The sequence below is a fragment of the Neopsephotus bourkii genome, unplaced genomic scaffold, assembly GCF_033783945.1.
Source record: "Neopsephotus bourkii isolate Nb327-2 ecotype Australia unplaced genomic scaffold, CSIRO-AGI_Nbou_v1 NB_168, whole genome shotgun sequence".
Lineage (NCBI taxonomy): Eukaryota > Metazoa > Chordata > Aves > Psittaciformes > Psittacidae > Neopsephotus > Neopsephotus bourkii.
In genome coordinates this window covers 10,287,170-10,310,310 of record NW_026900684.1, presented here as the reverse complement: position 1 = coordinate 10,310,310, position 23,141 = coordinate 10,287,170, and the positions used below count along the sequence as shown (strand labels likewise).

Genomic DNA, 23,141 nt, shown 5'->3' with positions numbered 1-23,141 from the left:
TCCCTTCAGTTTGTTATGCATAAAATTTTAGTAAAGAAAACTCAGTTAAATACGCTAATTCACCCTAACCCTTCCAAGAGAGTGTTTCATGTCAAATGGAATTAGAGATGCACCAGACTCTTAATTTGAGGTCTAGGTTTGGCACCAGGATCGTCCTTTTGTCCTCTCATGTGTGAAATTGAAGGTTCCCTGCTGGCTTAACACAGTCCTTAACAGCTGAGCACTTGGCCACAGTGCTCAAGCTGCAAGCATCTTCCTACAAATAATTCCTCCCTGTGCCTGTTAATCTGGGTAGACTATGAAGGAGGCAGCCCAGTGTGTGCCTATTGCAGAATTTTGTGCAGTTCTGCTGGAACTTAAAGAAAGAGCTGAGCTATACAATTCAGTGATTTTTTTCCCTTCGTAATGACTATCTGTATCAGAAGTCTCAGAGCATTTCCAAAAATGACTGATTTTAAAATGAGAAATAAAATAAAACTAATTCACGTAGTTATTTGTACCATAAAATTCTCCAGCTGTCAACAACAGCTGCAGCTGACTGCCTCTGTATGTAAATTTGATTTGTAACAAGCATATTATTAGCATCAGTGTGAAAGATCAATAGGTACAATTGCTTAATACTGTGATTATATCTTTAATGAATCGAGAAAGATTTTATTTATTCGCAGTAACAAAATTGTATAATGAAACATCTTTCCAGTGTGCCCGTTCCTCCCCTGAAATTTTTAGGTGATAGTTGCCAACCCTTCTCGGTTCAACCAGTTTTCTTTTCATGTGTGGTCTAAATCAAAAACCTGATTACAGCTGGGAAGGCTAATTTCTTACAGAAGAAAAGACTGTTTTCCAGCTCTGATAGATCTACACCAAAGAAATTCTTTCAAAGCATTGGTACAGCTAAATGATTTTTCCTAATACTTTTGTACTCTTGATGACATGTTCATAGACACCTATAGACCATGCTGTTCTACCTGAAACTATTTTGTACGTATCTATTCTAATAAATAATCTGTGCTCTCTCCATCTTGTTCCTTCCTACCCCAGACTTGGAAGGCACCCAACTAGACAGTAAAATCATGGATTGTAGCACGGCCACCAGGCAGAATAAACTTCAGCTTCACACACTGAGTTTCTACCTTATCACAAATACAAAACAAATACAAAACATACAGACATAAATAAAATCACTGCATCAGCCTTTTCCAGTTTCTTAAATGTGGAGCAGGATCTAAATGCCTAAAAAAAAACCCCAAGTGGTATTATAAAAGTTCTCATGACATTTCAAGACTTCATAGATACGTTTACTATATTTTGGTTTGCCTAAAAATGTGCAAGAGTCTAATGCAAGAGGTGGTGCATTAATTGTACAGCATCATATCTGATTGTATTTTGTCTGAGTACTTTTGAAATTGGCATCCTGTCCAAAAAAAATTCTGTAGTTGTAAACTAAGGTCCACAAGATTAAAAATTTATTTGGATGCCTGTCTGAATATTTGAAGAATGGGCAAAAAATAAATATGGATATTCAGAACTTAGTGTTTTCAGAAGTTCATTACCAGGTACTTTTCAGTTTTAAACATTTTGAAACTATCTAGTGATATTTAATAAAAGCAGCTGAACGTATTTATGTTTCCTGATGAAAGCAACATAAATATTACGTTCTCAAAGAAAATTTTTCCAGCTTTTAGGAATAGTGACACAGAGCTGGAAGTTATGGTTTTCCTTTCACCATGTCACTTTCAGAGACAAGTGATCCAGCAATATATAGCTTATCAGATGTAAGAGCATATGTTGAAGGGCACACAAAAATAGTCCATACAGTCTATTGCTTCATCCTAACATGCATTGTTTCCATTCAAGTTTTAACTAACAACAAAGATTAAAAAATTGCACTGCAAGGAAACACAGTGAAGGCTGTTGCATACAATGTTTTATTTATATATATAAAATTAAACATTATTATATGAAAAGTCCCTTTGTTAATTTTTGACCAATTACATCCTTTTTGTAGTTCATGAGGAGATCATTTTCTATCCTTCCATCTGCTGTCCGCTGTCTCTTACAGCATATCTGAAATGGAAGTGAAATAATTTTCTTCTGTACTTATACTAGCATTATTATTCTTCCACTGTGTGTAATTTACACAATGTATTCAATAAATATATATTGTGAGCTATTGAAAATTCTGCGATTGTACCTAGCAACATGTTTGTGAACATTGACTTTTGTGCTCTTCTTTCTAAATGTGGTGTTTGCTGCAAAGTCGAAGATTACTATATTTTTCTCAGATTATTTACATTGGAATAATAGTTGAAGAGGCCTTAGGAAAGCATAAACTACAATCTTACATAGCAATATGCAGTGCACATGGCTGAGGGAGCATCTCATTTTCTAAAACTTCTGTCATTCTAAAATACATTCATTAATTCAATGCAAATACCTAAAGTAGAAAAATACAATTAGGTCAAAGGTAAGATTTTGAGAACTTTTAATCAGGAGGAAGCCCTGGCTAAATGGCTGTTTTATTAAATACATAAAATCTAATAGTATGTGCACATTTGGGGTAAAAAGTATTTTGTGTAGCACACTTATGCAAGATGTTAATTCACTAATAATAGGATTGGCGCAATAGTAAAGTACCAGGGTTTGAGTCAAGTTTTAATAACTGTGTGAAGAAACAGGAGTCTATGACTAATTGTTAAAATGCCTTGTATTTTTGGGGAGAGTTGTTGTTTTTTTTTCAAGAGACAAATATCAGAACATCAAAACATATGAATTAACTGCTGTCATCCTTTGTCTTTGAAAATAACAGTGTAATGAGCCCACGGATGAAATCTGAACTATTGTTCTGGTTTAACTACATTAGGATATAGAATTAATTATAAAGAACGTGTTCTACTAAAGCTAATAAATGTAAATGATACTTTTATGAAGTCAGTAGTAGTATGTGAAATGCATTTTAGACTAGTGAATAAATTTCAGGAATAAAGGTTCCATGCAGGGCAGTTTCTTGAGCCTTGGAGGTCATATTTTAATCATATACATTTATAATTATTAAAATCATTAAGGTGCACATTACTTGATGTGGGTCAGTGCATACTTACCATGTGAAGTGCATTTCAATTATCACTGAATAGCCAGAATTCTAAGAATTTCCAGACTCCACTAACATGTTCTTTTCATTGCACTGTCCCTTTCTTAGGGCCACACTGAAGATAGAATTTATTTCTAAAATACTGACAGATGAATTCTCATCCTGAGAATTCAATTTTCATTCAGTTTTAAATGATTGCTTTGTTCCATTTGATGTAAGCGGTTGTCCATCTTAAACTTTGTTATAAACTTAAAATATATGTTAACTTTTGAAGACAAAAATATATTGGTCCACCTTCATGCATGTGCTATTTTAATGAATCCTCAGATTATTTTATTGGATGAAGGTGTTAGTGCAGGAACTGTATTTGCTCTTTACCCCAAAGTAGACAGGAGTGGGGGAGTAAATGTCAGGTCAGGTTTTTCATTTTCAAACTACAGCAATCCAGTGTAAGTGTGAGTTCCACTCCAAATCAAAGAAATGTTTTAGGGTTTGGAGTTTGATTTTTGGTTTTGGATTGTTTGAGGGTTTTCTTTCTTCAGTCTTCAGGAGAATTTGATCTTAGGCCAGACACAAATTAATGTCTTGTTTACTTGCACTCATTTGGATGCTTAAATCCCCAACTGGAATAAATCTTTGTTGACACGAGGCATTTTAGTCAGTCTTCAGTGCAGTGTTTCTGAGTGAAAAAACTACAGAATCCCTACCATAGACTTGCATTATTTATAAAGTGTATTAGAAGTATACGACAGAAAAATTAGGACTTCTTTTTACTTATAAGGTGTGAAATCTATGCTGTCTGATTAGTGCTTGAGATTTTTAGTTTTTAATTCTTGCTTGTAGTGCAAGTATAAATACATGAACATTACATTGTTTAAAATGAAGATGACCTGAATATTCATCATATTATTCCAGTACTTCTCTAAGTCCTTGCATTGTACAAGCCTACTTCTTGAGAGAGGAAGGAGAGGAGATCTATCATCCATGTATTCGCAAAAGAGAATTTGCCATTGAGGATCATTACTTTATTGCAGGCCACACGTTAACATTTTTGTGTGCAGTTATAATTGTGCTTTTATTGGTTTCTTTCACCATGATGACAAAAGGATATACCCATGTGTCTGAGACTGCAGAGAGCGTCATAAAAACTTGTCACTACTACATCTGAATGGAGGCTTACTCTAGTTCGGAAATGAGTAGTCTCAGGTACAAGTGTGACCGTGCTCTGGTGTGTAGTGCATGTACCTAATCCTTGTCTGAATACAGCAACCTAAATACTATCTGAAACCTTAGTGTCAACACCTTTATACAGTTATGTGAGTATCCCAGGCTGCACTTAAAACTGTCTGTGTGTGTTTGGAGCAGGTTCCTTTTTGTATTTGCTTGTCTTCTAGTGTTTTGATGTGTATGAGGTAAACACTCTTCTCTTGCTGTAATGGAAAAGAATGAAGCTTAAGATAATACTGAAGTTTTCTTTTAGAAAGTCTGTCAGCTCCTTTTTTTTTTTTTTTTATAAATACGGATGTAAGTCCAAGCACCACAATCATCAATGCTTTTATCAGCTTTTTTGTGTTCTCTGTAAGAGACTAATAATGCAGAATAATGTTTGAAGTAAGGAGTAATTTTCACTTATTACTTTTATACACATTTAATGTCTTTTTTTCATTGCTCAGTTTGCATAGCCTGAATAGTGTAATTCATAACAATAGGCTGGAATGACTAAATGATTAGCTGGCCGGCCCGCAGACTCTGAATATCTGCTATTTTTCAAATCTGTTTGTTTCTTGAGCTTTCATAAAGACATACTTTCCATTACCACACTGATGGTTTTGAAAAAGTAATTTTGAAACTATTTCTTTCTTTTCCCAAAAAAACCCTGCTTAAAATATAATGGCATTTCTATCTTCACAAACTTTTGAATTTACTTTTCATTGTACAAATTTATTTCTGTATATTAAATGCCAGTTTAGTTTTGAGGAGGCTCGCGGAGATTTTTATTTTTTTTTACTTCTTCAAGATTGCAGTGAATGTCACTGAGAAGAATCTGGCAGATGTCCACAAATGCTTTGAGTAAATTTAGTCTTCCAATTAAGTGCAGCCCTCTTAGCCCTCTTTATTCTCCTTGGAAAGCATGTTTCCTCCCTTAAAGCTCTAAAATCATTAAACTGTGCTGCAGAGGGGAATGTGAGTTACTGAGAACAACACAGTGAACATTCAGAGTCTAAAAGCTTTTCCTTCCTGTTAAAAGTTCTAAATTTTGACTCCTGTGTATTCTAAGTAATTGAAAGCTATTCTCACCTGACAGTAGGGATTGAAAGAGTTCATAGACTTAAGGCACAGGCATCTCCGTTTTGCACTGTGGGCATTAATCTATTGCTAGTTGCATAACACACAAACATCCTAGTGACAAAGATTCCATTCTCTGTGTAACAGTGCTTGCAGGAACAGGACAACACTGTTCCTACTCATGGCAATGCTTTCCAAGCTGTTAGAAATACTATCTCATTGGACTAATATCCAAGACTTGCAAAAACTTTATTTACTAGCATCTTTCACCTGGCACGCTGAGGTGGTGAGAGGCATCTTAGCACCAAAACCCCTGTTCAGTGAGAAAAGGCTAAAAGAATAATTGGACTGTCCTGAGCAAAAACCGCTTTACAGCTCTTAACACAGTTAACAAAACAGATGATACCACTGGTAAATATTTTTGGCTTAAATTTAGGTGTGTGTGAGGCAGAATTATGAAAGACACTTGTTTAATCATTTAAGTAAAAGCAGCCAAAAGGAATTAATTACACTATCAGAGTCTCTAGATTAAAGGAACTGTCTGAATAGGTAGGCTGTTCTTCTTCCTTTATCTGGTGAATTGATATTTGGGGTACTGAACATTGCTGTGTATTTTATCAATGTTACTGCTCATAGTTCCCAGTGGAAAAAAAAAATAAAAAATCAGTAAATATTTTCTACTCAAACAGACACAAAAATGTGAGGCGAAGAACATAGTAGAAAATTCCTCTCAATAAATTTTCTTGGTTTATTTGTTCCCTTCTCTTTCTAAATTTATTTGGTTCTTATTGTTTGCTGTTCTCTTTATCATTAATAGCTGGGATTCCATTTCTATTTTTTTATTTCTGCTGGGGGAACAGTTCAGCCTGTATGCCACAGAAAACCAGTAAAAATGCTCTTACAACTTTTAATATAATTAATAATTAATACAGTTCATATAACATAATTAATAATTAATCAAAATCATTCAAGTGAGATCTTTGGTTTTAACCCAAATAAGTTTCCAATTAAATAAGGAGAAAAATGCTGTTAAAACATTTATATCAATTTTGATGTGTAGTTCCATACCTCTTAAACAACCAGGTAATAATAATGCTAGTACCTTTGATTATGTGACAAATGGTCACCATTAGGTCTCTTGTTTCCTGATGCATTGAGTTCGTTACCTGTCGAGCTTGTCGCTCCATGGTGGGTATTGGGAGGCATGCAGGCAGGATTCGCCCTGCGAGTGTCGGCCTAGCAGTTTGAAACACTAAGGTTACAGTAGTTGCCTGGCAGTGCTCAGCCACTTTTTCGGACACCTTTATCATGATCAAGTCTGTTCAGTGCTTCTTTGCATCATCAGGCTTCTGGGTGATGAGTCTGGGACGCTGTCGTGGTTTAAACCCAGCCAAGACAGCCTGTCCACTCGCTCCCTCCCCCCTTCTTGCCCTCCCCTACTCTCGGAGGGACGGAGAGGAGAATCAAAAAGAATGCAACTCCCACGGGTTGAGATAAGAACAGTTTAGTAACTAAGGTATAACACAAATCACTACTGCTGCCACCAATAATAGTAATGATAAAGGAAATAACAAGGGAAGAGAATACAACACCCCATCACCAGGCGACCGATAACTCGCCCCCCCAGCCCGACCAAGCACCGCCCGATACCTCCTCCAACCCTGCAGTCCACCTCACCCTTCCGGGTAACTCCAGTTACCTCCTGGGCATGATGTGCTGTGGTATGGAATACCTCTTTGGTCAGTTTGGGTCAGGTGTCCTGTCTCTGCTTCCTCCCAGCTTCCCCTCCTCCCTGGCAGAGCATAAGGCCCACAAAGTCTTTGGCCAAACCAAAACATCGTTGTTTTTCAGCTCTGTTCCCAGCTGAAAGTCAAAACACAGCCCTGCACCAGCTACCAAGAAAGAGAAAAATGACTGCTGCTGCTGAACCCAGGACATTATCCACCCCATATTCCATACCATTCACGTCATGCTCAGATCCCACATTTTCCATATACCATCACTCTTATCTAAGTGCACTCTAATCGTAGTGCATGGGCCAGTCCCTATAAAACTGCTGAGTCCATCTGGTCCATGATGTCAGGCTCCACCTCTTGTAACAGTCTTTCAGAGCACAAGAGGCTATGTGCAGTGCTCACACACATGAATAACATGGGCAACAGTGTCCATTGCTAAGTCCATCCCTCAATCATGAGTCCATCTGTATGTTGCATCTCTGCTCTGTTGGCCTTAAGGGTCATGGGCCCACCAGGCTCAAAATAATTCACTGTCCTTCCATCTTCAATGCTTCCAAAGCACTGGAGGGGCCCAGTGGACTAGATACTTGCCCATACTGTCCCACATGCCCTGCCACTCATGACTCTCCAGTCTTGGAGAAAACCTCTTGGTCCTCCCATATTGTTGTCTAACCCCAGACAAGACCCAAACCCGACTCTGCTTAACTTTTGAGATCACACAAAATGGTGGTGGGTAAAACACACTCTGTATGTGTGCCAGCATGCTGATCCCCATCACAACCAGCAAGCAGGTCCCAAGGGTACCCAAAGGCCATCCAAAACCTTCAGAACTCTCACGCGATGCTGCTGTACTTGTCACTGGGGCTGGTGTAGCTGCTGTGCTTGCCGGCTCTCCCACCACCAACTTCTCTTTCCCTGAGTCCAGCTCTTCCTCCTCTGCCTTGCTGGGAAATGCTGCGGGGTCTCATGCGTCCTCCTGGGGCTCGGCGGGCGGCTTCCGGGGAATGCTCTCGGCCGTCGCGGGGCTGGGCTCGGACGCGGGGCTCGGCTCTTCCGCCCCCTTCTCCCGCTGCTCAGCAGCCGGCTCCTCCCGCTCCTCGACCGCCCCGACCTCCTCCACCGGCAGCTGCTCCCTGCCGGCCTCCGGCCCCGCTCCCGCCGCCGTTTGGTCCCCGGGGCGGCTCTCCCGGGCTGCTTCAGCAGCAGCCGTCGGCTCCCGGGGCCGCTCCCCCTCGGCTCCCCGCGGCCTCACGCAGACGGAGGCGAGGGCGAGGGCCAGGACGGTGAGGAGCAGCCGGACGGCCAGGGACCAGTCCACGGCCACGTCCGTCCCACCCTGCTGCTGGAGCCCGCCCGTATTACAAGTTATTGCCATAAAGTACAGTGAGACAGGAACCTTAGCCCAAGCCCCACACTTGATAAACACTAACACAGCAAATACCGGCTCTAAGTAAGTTACAACATTCTGAAGCTGTGAGATCAAGAGGAACAACTCTGAGAGCCAATAAATCAGCATTGTGACGGTCAGATCTGTCGTTATCTCAACCCCTCGTGCCCCACGTTGGGCGCCAAAAAGAACTGTCGTGGTTTAAACCCAGCCAGACAGCTTGTCACTCACTCTCCTCCCCCCCCCCTTCTTGCCCTCCCCTATTCACGGAGGGACGGAGAGGAGAATCAGAAAGAATGCAACTCCCACGGGTTGAGATAAGAACAGTTTAGTAACTAAGGTGTAACACAAATCACTACTGCTGCCACCAATAATAGTAATGATAAAGGAAATAACAAGGGAAGAGAATACAACACCCCATCACCAGGCGACCGATAACTCGCCCCCCCAGCCCGACCAAGCACCGGCCAATACCTCCTCCAACCCTGCAGTCCCTTCTAGCCCCGTCCGGGCCACTCCCAGTTACCTCCTGGGCATGACGTGCTGTGGTATGGAATACCTCTTTGGTCAGTTTGGGTCAGGTGTCCTGTCTCTGCTTCCTCCCGGCTTCCCCTCCTCCCAGGCAGAGCATGAGGCCCACAAAGTCTTTGGCCAAACCAAAACATCATTGTTTTTCAGCTCTGTTCCCAGCTGAAAGTCAAAACACAGCACTGCACCAGCTACCAAGAAAGAGAAAAATGACTGCTACTGCTGAACCCAGGACAGACGCAAATCAAGAAAAAGAGAGAACTTTCCAGCATGGCTGCAAACAGGTTTTTGATTTCTCTGCTTTGCTTTCCTTCACATCTGATAAGCCTTATTTTGATGAAAATTTAGTGAAAACTATTGGGTTACCATCATCTTACAAATCACATATGTTAGCAATATTGTCAAGTAGAAAATAACCTTAGTGAAGTACCTTTGTTCCTAGTGACCTAGTTACACGAATGCTAATTAAATTCTGCATAGTATGTATACTTGTAAAGGGAAAGTAACTTGTATTTTGGGATTCTTGATGGTCCTTTGGTCCTTCTGTCTGATCAGACAAACTGTCCAGATGTTAGCTGACACATCTGTCACCCTAGACAAAGCCTGTCATTGTTTTGCTTCTGTACTGTGTCCTTTAGCTCTACCACAATCTGGCATCAGGAGGTGAGTTCCTTTGCCCAGGCTGCAGTGTGGTGTATATTCCTGAGGTTGTGCTGAATGAACTAGACTCAGTGGACCAAAGGACTAAAACGATGACATTTAAACAGGGAAATGAGCTGGTTTAAATGCCTTTTGACAGTTTCAGTTCTTTTGTTCATTTAATCCATTATATGTTAGAGAGACAAGATGTGGAATTCCTTTCACTTATGTGTTGTCATTTTAGTCAATTTAAACTGCAGTATTTGAGCATTCTCTGGGCATGTTTGCAGTAAACATGTGGCGTTGTCAACGCAGTGTGAATGTGCCAATGCAGAGAAAGGGATGAAAGCAGAAATTATTCTTAAGTCATGAGAGGCAGTTGTGTCGCTAATTTTGTGTCTCTAATTTCTTATTCTGTATTAACTTGTTTTGATATTCAACTCTGATAGACTGGAATTATATGGAAGCTGCAAAGAAGGATAGGGGAAGATATAAAAATAATACAGTGGAAATATTTCTGCTTTGCAGTCTCACTTATATTGCTTGCAGTAGACCAGGTCTTTGTGAATTGGAATCTTCATGGTATGCAGTTTAAGACAGGAATCAAGAACACAAAAATAGTAGAAAAGAGCACAAAAAAAAAAATGTCTGCAATTTCTCTACTGCTGATTTTCTCCTCCTCTGTTGCTACTACTGCTGATGTGCAGAATTTGATGAAAATTGGTACAGTTCAGATAAGGGAGAACAGAATGGTAGAAGGCGGAATTTATTTCCAACTATAAATAGTGCATCCCTCTGCAAATTCACATCTTTATATGAAAATAATATTTGCACATAATGCATAAGCTGCTATGTGGCCGAAGGCGCAGTATACATTTCCATATGCAAAACAATAAAAACACCCAATGAATGCATTCGATAAGAGGTGTGCCAGCATTTTATTTTGACAGGTCTGTGTGTGTGTGTGTTTTTGCATTTGTATGTCCATACTCATTGTAAAGTATTTTTTAAATATAAACTAAATTGTTACCAGTTAATTCTCAGTTATTTTTTATTTCCTGAGAAGATAATGCATAGAGTTTTGCGATTTAATTTCTGGGTGAACTGTGACCTGCCATGTCTGAATATGCAATACATCTAGGAGCAGGTCCTCACCTGATAAACTTGTTAATTCTAATGAGTCAATGGAGCTACAGCAACACTTACATAGCACCTATAAATAAGCTGTTAAATGGCTTTCCTTCCAGACAATTTTTGTGGTATTTTTTCCATTTATCTTTCTTGTGGTTAGCCAATACAAAATCACTGTGTTGTTGTTTGTTGTTTTTTTTTTAAGAGTTTTATATAAATAGTTATGCTCTAGGTGTTACTTTCTGAATATCCAGTAAGTCCACTGAAGTTTTAAAGCAAAGTTGGGAATAAGGATCCATTTTGATATAATTTACTGATAAGCCAGCCTTGAATTTTTCTGTTCCTCTAGTCTAAGTAAAGCCTCTTGGGATGTATATTCACATTATTTCATTAGTATTATTTCATCATTAATGTTTGTCTGGATTTAGTTTATTACAATTGAGAACAGAATTCACCCTCATTATTGAGGGTAACTGAGCAAAAGTTATTGCATTTTTTAATGATTTTTCTTAATTATTGGGGCCAATCCTCCATTATCTTTTAGGTAAACTACCTTGACTTTTACCCACTGAAATTCAACTGAAAAGTGCAATATTGCAAGAGACATTAAAATCCAGTTTTGAAATTTCCTTTCTGTCCTTTTTTATGGACATAATTTGAACATGCATAAGAAAGCAACCTAATGTTAATTAAGACATTAGCATGGTTGTGCAATTAGAGAAGTCTTCAAAAATAAATAAAAGGGAGGTCAGTGAAAGAGGCAAAAGCTCTTGAATCTAAATATTGCATTTAATTTGTTAATTTAAAAAGTAAACCACCTTAGGGAGATATATTAATCATTGCGTTTGCCTCATTACCTTTGCCTTGGTACCTGTAAGGAGATGGTAGGGATGAATCCCAAGAAAGCCAAATGCGGGGAGATTAGATAGAAGCAAATCAGGCTTACACTCTGAATTGGTAAATGCATGTGAAAAATGTTTTCCAGTGTGTGTGAATGAGAGCATCTTCCACGGGTTCGTTTTGTGGGATGCTTTTTTGTTGCCACCCTTGGTGGGCTTCTCCGTAGCAGGAGTTTCACGAACAGCCAAACAAAAAGCAGCAGTAGGAAACCTCCAGTTGTAAAGTTGCTACAGCTAACAGCACAACGTATTGCACAAAACAGATTCTTAGTGATTCATTTTAGTATTCTTATCCATGTGTTTTCTCTCCATAATTAACATGAAAAATAAGTAAAATGCTGTTAATACTGCTATTCTGTGCAAGAGAATCCCATCACATGACAGTGAAGCCTGCATGCCATTTCTTGGGATAAGAGGGTTGGAAACAACCTAGAAACCCATGTCAGCTGTGAAAGGAGGCTCTTCAAAGAATATAAAAGAAAAATTGTAATAAAAAAAAAGGCAGCAAATATCATATAAAATATTAAAAATGAACACAAGTGATTGAAAGAAGTTAAAAAAAATAATCTCTATTTCTGGTTTGCATGCCACTGTGCATTTCTTAAACGAAATCCTAAAATAGAAATTAAAAGCACTAGATGAGAATAAAAACTTTTCTAAAATCAGAATATTTATTTGTCCCTAATTTTTCACTTAAAGGATCTGGATGCTGTTAATGCATGCATCTGTGTTGAACTGTCCCAGGTCAGGGGCTTTTTTGCCATTTCACTTTCCCCAGAAGCAAGCTTTGAGTATCTAAAAATTCAACAGTAGAGGGGAAAGTAGAAAACCACAAATAAACACACGTCAGATTGCATATAATTTGCATTTTTCCATTGGCCATCAAGGATAGGCTGGTTTCCCTTTACGTTCTCTCAAGAAGAAGACCCTCCTTTGACCCACTGGAGTCAGAGCTGACAGCCTGTCCTGCTGTTTTCTTGTCTTACCTCCTCTCTAGAGTGAATGTGCATGTCCTCCTAAAGCAGAGCAGACACATGGCTCTCCCACTGGGAGTCTATTATCATAATGCCCTATATCGTCTTTGTTTCTGATGCTGTCCTGGTCAGAAAACCACTGCCTACTGTGAAAGCAGGTGCTCTCTTCTCAACAGCACCTTTCCCATGGGGTTCCCATCTTCACAAGTATAGTGCTCCGGGAGGTGATGTTTCCGTATTTCAGTTAATAGATTGTGGTTTTCACTTTTAAGTGCCTGCAGCTTGTTACTGCTTCATCTTCCAGTGTGTGCATAAAGCTGACAGAGAGCAGCTTCATCCCTTTTCTCTTTTCTACCAATCTCTGAACTGTTCTTCATTAATACTCTAAATAAACCTTTCACAGTTAATCACCAAAGCATGAGAGCTCCAAGATTTGTTTAATACTTCATTGCAGCATCTTCACCATTTTTCTCATAAAAGCCCTTTTATATATATTTTAGTAGATTTGCTATAGTATTTGTGTGTGTTTGGGGGAAGGTTCTGATTTCTTTTACAAGTTTTCTCATCTCCTCCTTACTTCTAAATTTTTGCATGCTTTTCTGAATTCTTTATCTTCGTGGGTTCCTCATCCCTCTCCTGTGGTAATCCAAGACTTTTTCTTCCTGTATTTTTAGTATCCCAGCCTTCACCATAACTATATTCTTTCATGAAACTGAAGGACAGATTAAATATATTTCAGTGCCTAGCAGCATTTGCATCTGCTCTTGTAAGTCCTATTAGTTGTGAAAACAAAAGTTTGTAAAGTGATTGCCACAGGAGTATCAAATCCATAAGGACTGATGTGAGTCAGCTTTAATGCATGTGTTTGCTTATTTGATGTCTTCCTACATGTACTTGCAAACACGAAACTACCATTTGTGCCAGATATCATGTTGCATTTACCAAAACTGAGTTTGCAAACATAACTTCTTAACCATATTGTGTACATCTATTTAAAAGGGCTTGCACAATCCTTTAAAAATGTTTACATGAAATAGAGTATTTTTTTTAAATGTGGTTTTCTTGTCATTCTGTCTTTAGTTTGTATTTTTGCTGCTGCTTTTTCTTTCACGCTCCACACAAGTCGCACTCGTGGCTGTTTTCACATTCAGACTGTATCCTAGCCAATTTCTTGCTGCAGAATCTCAGTATGTGTCTGTCTGATCTGGGAATATCCTACACTGCCCCTCGTGATTTTATTTAATTGTTTCTTTGATAACTGCGAATCTCATTGTGTTTTTTCCCATGAGTAGCAGTAGACGAAGTGCCATGTTTTCTTTGATTGGGAATGAATTCCAGTCCCTGTATTTTAAGATCGTGTAACTAAATCTGTGCTTGATTTTGACTTTAAAAAATTATATGTGTCCCTTTATATAGAGGGAAAACAAGAACTGAAGTTATTTGTGTATCATAAGTCTTTAATGTTCTGAAAGGTTTGTGGATACTGGGCAATATTCATTACAAAAAGTCCTAGGATGTCATGTCAGATAACCTAGCTAAAACCCAAGATGCCCTGCATTTCTACAGTGTCTCCTCCAGCTGGCAGTTATCCTGTTTGAGGAGAAAGCTAAATTGTTTGTGACACTTTTCTATTGGCAAGAGTGTGGTGGTAATTTCTCAATCTGTTCTTTATAGAGGCTCATGTATTTTTCTACTGTTTTTGTTTGTGGGTTTTTTTTTGGCGGTGATGTTGGTTTGGTTTTATTTTGCTGTAGTATTTTTCTGGGCATCAAATCTATTTGTACTACTCTCTAAATTCTCAGGTGCTCAATTGTTATTGCATTTTATAAAAATATGTTTACCCTTTTCCACTCCTCTGGGATGCTTGGCCTCCATAAGTTCACAATGATGGTTTAAAGGTTGCTTCAGGTGCTTACTTAGTTACTCTAGGGTGAGTTCCATCAAGTGCTGGGCTGGGCCTTCTGTTCTAAAGATTAATCTTTTTGAATAGCTATACATCATTTATTGTTCTTACAAATATTTTTTGATTCAAAACTCCATGAAGATGTCCTTAAAGCAGTTACATTATGCGCTTTATGCCACAGTGTCTTTCCAGCACATAGAATCATAGAATAGTTAGGGTTGGAAAGGACCTTAAGATCATCTAGTTCCATTAGTTTTTTAGGAAAGTGTTTATTGTTCCTTTCTAGCAACTTTCACCCTTGCTTAAAGTCTGTGGTTTTCTCAGAACCCTATTTTGTAAAACTCTGTGCCATGATGTTCCTCTTGATGCTGTTTCCAGCGCTGTGCATTTGCCTGTGGTGATATTTGAATGAATCCCCACGTAGCAGGGGGTTCTGAGCCTGCAGTAAGTGATGCGGTGCAGCAGAAGATGCTGGGCAAAGGGAACAGTATGTCCTGAGGAGCCAAAATCTGCAGTGTTATTATTAGAGTTACTTTGAACTAGTTTTGCACATCCATTAGTAACAGAAGGATTAGGAAGTGTGTTTCTGGAGAGAATCTTCTGATTTAATATTATCTAAATGCAATCCAGTTTACTTTCTCTGAGCCTGCTCCACAAAGTCTGCCAAAGCAGAGCCAGTGGAGACTAGTGGGAGGATTATTTCAGAAGAAATTTCTGATTTTGGCCATTTCTACATTTAGTTCTAGTTAATAGCTTAGAGTTTGGCTCCTGACAATAATTAGTTTATACAGATAACGGGCTAAACAACAGGCAATGCCTTTTTTTTTTTTAAGTCCATCTCCAAGTGTTTGGTTTTTGTTTGGTTTTTTTTAATTTGCTTTTTTTTCGGGTGTCAAATGTTTACCCAAAGTTTCAGAGATTTCCTTCTCCATGTGACAGTGATGTGGTCTGCATCTTTTATTTAATTAGGATGGTTTCCTAATCATCAAATGGGTTATTCTAGGTTTGGTGCCTTGCTGTTACTTTCTCTCTTCAGGCTGTGCCAACCTCTGTGGCTACAGAGCAGAATGAGAACAAGGACAGCTCTGGTTTACTCTTATTTGATTTCATTCCAGTGCCAATATCTGGGAAAAAAAAAAAAAAGTTTCTTTTTCATTACACTTCCTTGTATGCTTGAAGAAAGCCTTTCTTACATTGTGCACTTTATTTGGGATAGAAACTGAAAAATGTCAAATCCCAATGAAAATATTTTGTTTAATTCCTTGACTATTGACCTCCAAAAAAGCAGTTATTTTGAGAGCCAAAAGTCATTCTTTGTCACTGCCCTGAAATCTGATGAGCTGAATCCCTTTTGATTCTGGGACACTGTTTTGAGCTTTGGCAAGTAGATGGGAAAGAAACGATTTGCACCTTTTCTTAAACTGAAAAATCTTAAAGGCAAATATAGGAAATGAGATGAATGGTTTTCTGATTTTTATTTTTTTTTAATACTTCTGTTTTACTTTTTCTGTTATTTAAAGTAAAACAATCAGCTCTAGCTAGGAGGATTTTGTATCATCAAGAAGAAAATGAAAGTAGTTTCCAATTTCAGTATTATGCATGAGCTTAGATTAAATGGTAAAGAAAAATGATAGTAAATGCTAAGCATGGTTGCATAGATTAAATATCTGTAGGATCTTGAGCATCTTAGTGAAAGAATTAGTGCATTGTAATGACATTACCCAACAGACCTGGTCTGGCAAAAGGAGATGGTGAGGAAAATGTTGATGTAATAATGGATAGATATGTAAGAAATTATTGGGCTGAGAAAAAGCAAAAGGGAACAAAATCCCTCTTTATCCTACAAACTTGGAATTCATTCTTTCAAAATAGAATGGATGCTGTATGTGAAACCGGGTGTGCAAAATTTCATCAGGTGAAGTCATACAGACCAGATTTATTGATTACTGAGAAAAATGGTCTTCTAGCTGCAACTTCTTAATCTGTGTTTCTCATAATTGGTACCTAGGGAAGCATTACTGTGGAGAGACCACTCTATACCCAGGTGTTTCCTTCTGATTCTCTGCTACTGAACAATGTAAGAAGTGGGACAGTGCACCACTATGCTTTTCTCTGTTCCTGGGTCACACATCCATTCAGGTTTCATCATTTCAGTGAAACCTGAATGGATGTGAGGCTGATCTGCTCCATGGCAGATGGCTGTGTCCACCTAAGGCATCAGTTTTAGCCTTCCAGCACCACATTCAGGCACCTCTTGGGCTTTCCAACCAGAAGGGCTTGGACCCACCCAACTATAAAGTCAGCTTTGTACACCTAATTCTATACAAATTTGTGCATTTGTTATGGGACAGAAACAACTCAGATTTTCTTAGCAGGAACCATCTTTATGGTACAGGTGATCTGTCTGCTTAGGTAGCACCAGACTTAATCTGAATTCAAAGAAGTTGAGATAAAAGGATTACACTCTAGCAACACATAATTGGCTAATACATGTGGTGTTTAGGGAGGTAGAGCATCACAGCTTTTTTTTTTTTTTTTCATTAAATGATTCTGCATTGCTTTTAAGTACTATTGTATAGATATTAAAGTAATAATTTCCTGGCTTACATTTCATCTGTATCTTGAATACATCTTTATGAAGATACAACGTCAATGAACGTGGTGTTGTATACATAATAGATACAGATAGATTATTTTCTCAGCTCTTCAGCAATAACAATAAAATGCTCTTACTGACTCCAAATGTGTCCTAATAGGTCTTTAGAATGTTTTTACTGCTTTGTTTTCCCCCACTAAATTATTGTGAAATTGTTATGGGTAAAATTATATATGTTCTAGTATGTGTTATATTACAGAAGACATTTTCATGTGCAGTAGGAAGAAAAACATAGTCTGCCTTTGATCTAAAGAAAACATGAAGGTCTTAAAGAGAGACAAAAGAAGCATATTGATGCCAAAGTCTTGCTGCTTTCAAGACATTAATACCATCTTAATACACTGAAGGAATGAACGCAGTTAATAAATTCCTACAGAAGACAGAAAAGACGTTTCATCAGTGTGATCTTGATGTTTTTCTTTGACTGTTTAGGAAGATCACTGACTCCCATTGTAATTCCACTGTCATCTTTCGTAAATATTTTCCCCGTGGAAGGAGAGTCATCAGTATCGTATAACTATAGTTACCTTCCATAATCAATAATGTTATTAGGCTATGGAAACTTACTTACTATGACCTTTAATGCTGTTATAGTGATTTAATGTAGAGTCTTTTATATAAGGCAAACCAACCATAAACTGTAGAATACATTCTTGATTATGAATTCAAAATAATGTAACAACTGATAGTTAACTTTTATCCTTTAAAGTAACTTAGGAAGGAAAATTTACAGATTCTAGCCCATGTGTTTTAGCAGACTCATAGAGTCACAGAATCATAGAATGGTTAGGGTTGGAAAGGACCTTAGTATCACCTAGTTCTTAATGCGATTGTTGTTATTTTACTGTGGTGCTGATCTCCAGATACATTTTTAATTCAGGAAAAAAATGCTCTATTCTTGCCTTCCAACTGCATGCTAAATCTGTATGAAAATCTATCCCAGATTACTGTGTTATTTAACCAACTACATACACGAATTCGATATGGTATATATTTATCCCTGTACGTTGATGTTTGCTTTGTTTCCCCTTTCCCTCAACAAGTAAGTTCAGAAATAGGCCTCACTCACAGGGGTTTGGGAACAACCAATGTAAAACAGAAATCCATAAAGTTGCCTTTTACTGTATTTGTTTCTTGTTCCCAGTCCTCCCAGGATTATTGTGCTTATACATTTCTCTTAGTCATAAATTTAATGATTCTACCACAGTGATTTACTCTAAAAAAATTTATGGAATCTCTTAAAAATTCTCAGCTGTGAGCCATAGCTCTCTGAACTGCTGTTTAACTTTGTGTTATAAATGCATTTCCCTAGCTGCTCCATGGGGAGGGAAGTAATCTCATAGCAAAGTGTCATTTTCCAGTGGACTGCTGGCATAGAGTAATATGAAGTGGAAATAGTAAATACTTTTAAGATTTGTGTACAAGAATCACAGAACGCCACCCCATTTATGAGAAACATTCAAATAGTAACTCTGTGTATTAGAAAAATCCTGTCCTGAATGTGTGATGTGTTAGACAGGTTCAGAGCTACATAATCTGCTAATACAACCTCACAAATATAAATACAGTAACTTTGTGGATAGCTTTTTGGACAATAAAAAGTTATAAGAAAAATATGCATAAGAGTGACCCAATGCACCAAAGAATGTTCTGAATCTTAAAATTTAAATTAATAATACTGCAGTGTTGCATACCTCTATGTATAAACAGCAGGCAAAAAATACATACTTTTTTTTATCTATACCTCATCAGATACTTAATGGAATGCCATTAAAATGCTTCAGATAGCAGGTGCTTCAAATATTAATTTGTAATTGCTTCAAATATTGTGTTTCTGAGCATTATGCTGCTTGTGTCAATTACCTGATTACAGTGTTTACAGTTTTTCTGTAAATACAGTGTTTACAATTTTCTCATCATACTGGTTGGGAGAATTGTTTGCCTAACTCTTTGTAAAAACTTTGAATCGTGACTTCCAGAGTGATAAAAATTGTGGAAAGCAGGCGTCTTCTTAAAAATGGTAAATGTACAAATGGATACAGACACACACATATATGCTTTGTGTCTTATAAAGGACCACGTCTTTCTGCACACCGATGCAGAAAAAATTTATGATTTTCATTTTTCTTTGATGGAGTTTAAGCATCTTTAATTTCTGTTACTGAGAAAAAAGAGTTAACGTGTGTATGTGAGAACATAGATATCAAAGGGTGAATGCTGTTTATAGCAGGAGGCATTAAATTCTCATCACCTAGTTGTCATCCCTTGTGACTGTACACATTTTGAAGATGGTTAAAGTAATAAGTCTATGAAGGTTTGATTGTATTTTGCTGAATGTTGCCTCCAAATGTGAATTGACACAAAAATAGGCAGTTTAGCTGGAAAAGCATTGCATTTCTTCTCTCCAAATCTGAAATAGAGACTTCTCAAGAGGAGATTCAGAAGAGTGTACGATCTCTTGGAGGAGAAAATTCTACTTGTTTTTACAAGTAGAAAAGCAAAAAGTATTAGTTATTACATGGCTGAAGATTTCTGGTACTGCTGCATAGAGGCTGCACTACTAGACCTTACTTTAAGACTGCCTGGGGCAGCAAGGATTGTGGTCCAGATCAAAGGTGTTAAGGGTGAGAGCAGTATATATTTATGCTGATCTCAGATAACCAGCGTAAAGCAGTTGAAATTATATCTTTTTTTTCCACTGTTCAAGATGGAGAATTGTGTTCTTTAATGCTTTCCAAGGTGGGTTTCCTCTTCTCTACTGTATGTGAGCTAGGACATGCATGGGGGCTAGGGGGAGGAATAGGAAAAAGACAGTTCCATGTTCTCACTTGTATTTCATGGAAAGTACACCTCTCTGCAGTGCAAATAGCCTTAGGAGAAACTGTGAGCTTTTTAAGGCAGTGAAATTCGTGTGTGACAGCTGTATAGCTGTATCATATTCATGAAGGAAAAAATAAAGAAATAAGTTGTTATGCTGATTTCTAATTATCTTGAATTTTTCAAGGCTCTGCTAGTCTTAAGCCCTGTTGTAGGCAGGCATATACTAATGACTGCAAGCTTTGCATTTCTACAGTTTCTTGTTAGGTATCTGTGATATTTTAAACTGTAAATGTTTAAATATGTTCATGTGCAAAAAAAATATTCTCTAATTATTATTTATAATAGCTTACAGAAGTTTCAAGTACCTGCTGGTGGGATTACTCGAGATCATTATAAACTTTGTAATGTGTACTTAAGACTGTAAAAGTTGTTTCTATTGCAGCTTTCTGCTATTATCACATTATTATTTCAGTATGTAGATTTAGGTGTGGGGAGGTGGAAATACATAGAAAACAAATGTTGCTTTGGAATACATTGCCTATATAAGTATGTATTCTTCAGTTTTCCTAATGCTGCAAGCGTTCATCTGTCGTGAATTTCTAAAACAACACCATGAGGTTCTTTTTCTCTCTTATAATGTTTCTGTATTCAGGTAAGTTGCTTCATTCCACCAGTATTTCCTCTGTCAGATGTAGTATCTTTTCTAAGAGAAGCCTCCTCCTTTTTTGGTGAACGCTGTGAGGTCGATGTTCTCTCCAGTGAAAAAAGCAGACTGATGGCTGCAGTAAGCGAGATGGTCTGGATTGAAGGTGGTTCTTAGTAGCTTTGTATGCAGTAACCAAACAGCCAGACTTTATTAAAAAGGTGAAATTCAATAAAGGTAAATATAATTCAATAATCTATGAAGCAAACTTTACATTTGACTTTCTAAAGGATGTCATAAAAACTTAATTATCATTGTAAATTAAGGTGATGTTATGCTACTGACAAGGGTCATAAATGCCTTTCCCATTAGCAGTTCCTATTTTCATAGAAATTTGCCATAATTTATAATTTACTGTGGCATAGTTTCTTGAGAATATTTCATTAATACATGCATCACATTTTCATGGTCTGAGTGCTGCAGGAATTTATTAGTGTTCCTGTTGTCCCATCACTACACAGAGTATTTGTTGCTGTGATAACCTAAAAAAGATGCTGTCTTTTTGTATCAACACAGTACCATTCACTTCACTGAAGCGGTACCATTTTACAACAGCTATTATTATTTACATACCAGTGATGAGGAAAAGCCTTACAGAAGGGTGGAGCTGTGTTGGACTTTGCAACTGCCCATGCATTATTTAACAATTATTAGTGTGGGGAAATCGCTGGGGGAAGGAATTAGAGAAAACTGAGGTCTAACGGAAGTTGCAGTATTATAGAAACCTTAGGGATTAAATACTCTTGCCACTTTCAGGACAGTTGGTACAGAAAGAATCTACTCCACTACGATTCCCTAGGCAACACAACCTGCTATGGCAGAGGAGCAATGGAGGGTGGAGCAGGGTGGAGACACTGCTGCCAGGCTCTGTTGTACTCCCTGCAGGATGGGGAACTTGATGGTACCATGCAGCTGATAAGCCACATGGCAGCTGTCGAATGGGAAATATAAGAGATGTCCATTGTTGAGCCAACAACTGTGGCGAAATCACTTTCCTTAGGTGAACCTTGCTCACAGTAATCTCATTATAACAGTAACACATACCTCCATCCCAAAGTTACCCGCCTCCAAGGTACAACTACCCCTAACCAAGCATGCACTTTATATTTTTTATCTGCTGTATCTTTAAATGAGAAGAGAATTTTACACCAATGAGTAATAAAAGAATGTATGACTAGAGTCACTCGAGATCCACCTGAGAGCAAATAAAAGTATAAAAATGAATGAGAGGTGAGGGAGATAGACTCCATCATAACTTCTGGGATCAGTCGATGGGCTGTCTTCTCGCCCATAGGGATGCCTATTGGGTAAGAATTTTATCTTTTGCACGTTAAATAACTAATGCTAGCTGTCATTAGTGATTATAGTCTGATTGTGTATCACTTCAAGCTTGTTTTTGCAGACAGTATCTATCACTGGCAGTCATGAACCTTAATTTGTCACAATTTTATATTAACAGTGTTATTTCACAAACTGTTAGTATCAGTCCTTCGTGGGTGCTAGCAGGTGCCTGCAGCAAGTAACACATTCAAAGTGGGAAGACCTGCTTAGGGGTCCCCCTTATGATTTTGGCGCATTTCCCTGGAAAAGTCAGTCAATTCACCCTCTGATCCAGCAAGACTGTTCAGTGAAGAGTCCCTGTAATGGGATGCTGACTGACTGGTCAGGCATAAGGATCTTGGCTTTCCTGGGGCACTGATAGCCAGATCAAACACTAGAAGTAGAGAAAATCTCTCACTCCTTCCCACCTGCCTCCCTTCACATGACAATTAGGTAAATGATATCTGCAGTAATAATTCTAAAATGACTAGCAGTGCATCTATAATCACGGGTAAAGGTTGTATAAATGAATTTTTGTTTTCAAGCAGTCTGCCCTAATACTATCTCCAAATTAGCTTAGGCTGGCTCTCCAATGTAGAACACTCTACTGATTTATTCCTGTACATTTGTCCTTGGCCACTGAGATCCAGAGTACATCTTCATTACTGGTGTAAGAATTTGCATAGATAAGGACCACAAAATCATTGCTACATGAGTTTGTCAAGGTAGCTTTACTGTAGGCAGTGACAGTGATGTTATAATATATGTTCTCTCAGCTACTGCCCTAATTCTTAATTTTTTTTTTTAGTCATCTGTGATTATTCTAAGGATACTGTCCTGACAGCTTTTCTTATAGGTGGCCAAAAGTTTACATCCAAAACTTCTTTGCTTCTTACTGACTAATCACAGTGGTGAAAAATCTTTTGGCTTTTGCAATTGCTAAGCAGCAGTTGGTCATTTTGTCTCCCCTTGGGAAGAGAACCTCTGTCTCACCCTGAAGACCTGTACTTGCCTTCTGATATTACTCGTCAGAACTTCTTTCATCGTTTTATGACAAAATTCGGTTTC

General features: G+C 38.1%; 1 protein-coding gene and 1 long non-coding RNA gene across 2 annotated transcripts in view; one reads left to right on the top strand and one right to left on the bottom strand.

Annotated features, from left to right (window-relative positions):
- GALNTL6 (polypeptide N-acetylgalactosaminyltransferase like 6) overlaps positions 1-23,141 on the top strand; it is a 485,664-nt gene that overhangs the window by 266,340 nt on the left and 196,183 nt on the right. The gene's annotated exons all lie outside the window — the stretch shown is intronic.
- On the bottom strand, positions 1,986-21,496 carry LOC133221344 (uncharacterized). The gene is made up of 3 exons (XR_009727979.1): positions 21,327-21,496; positions 5,390-5,491; positions 1,986-2,067 (listed from the first exon to the last, which is right to left on the bottom strand). It is a non-coding gene; the product is annotated as an uncharacterized LOC133221344 (long non-coding RNA).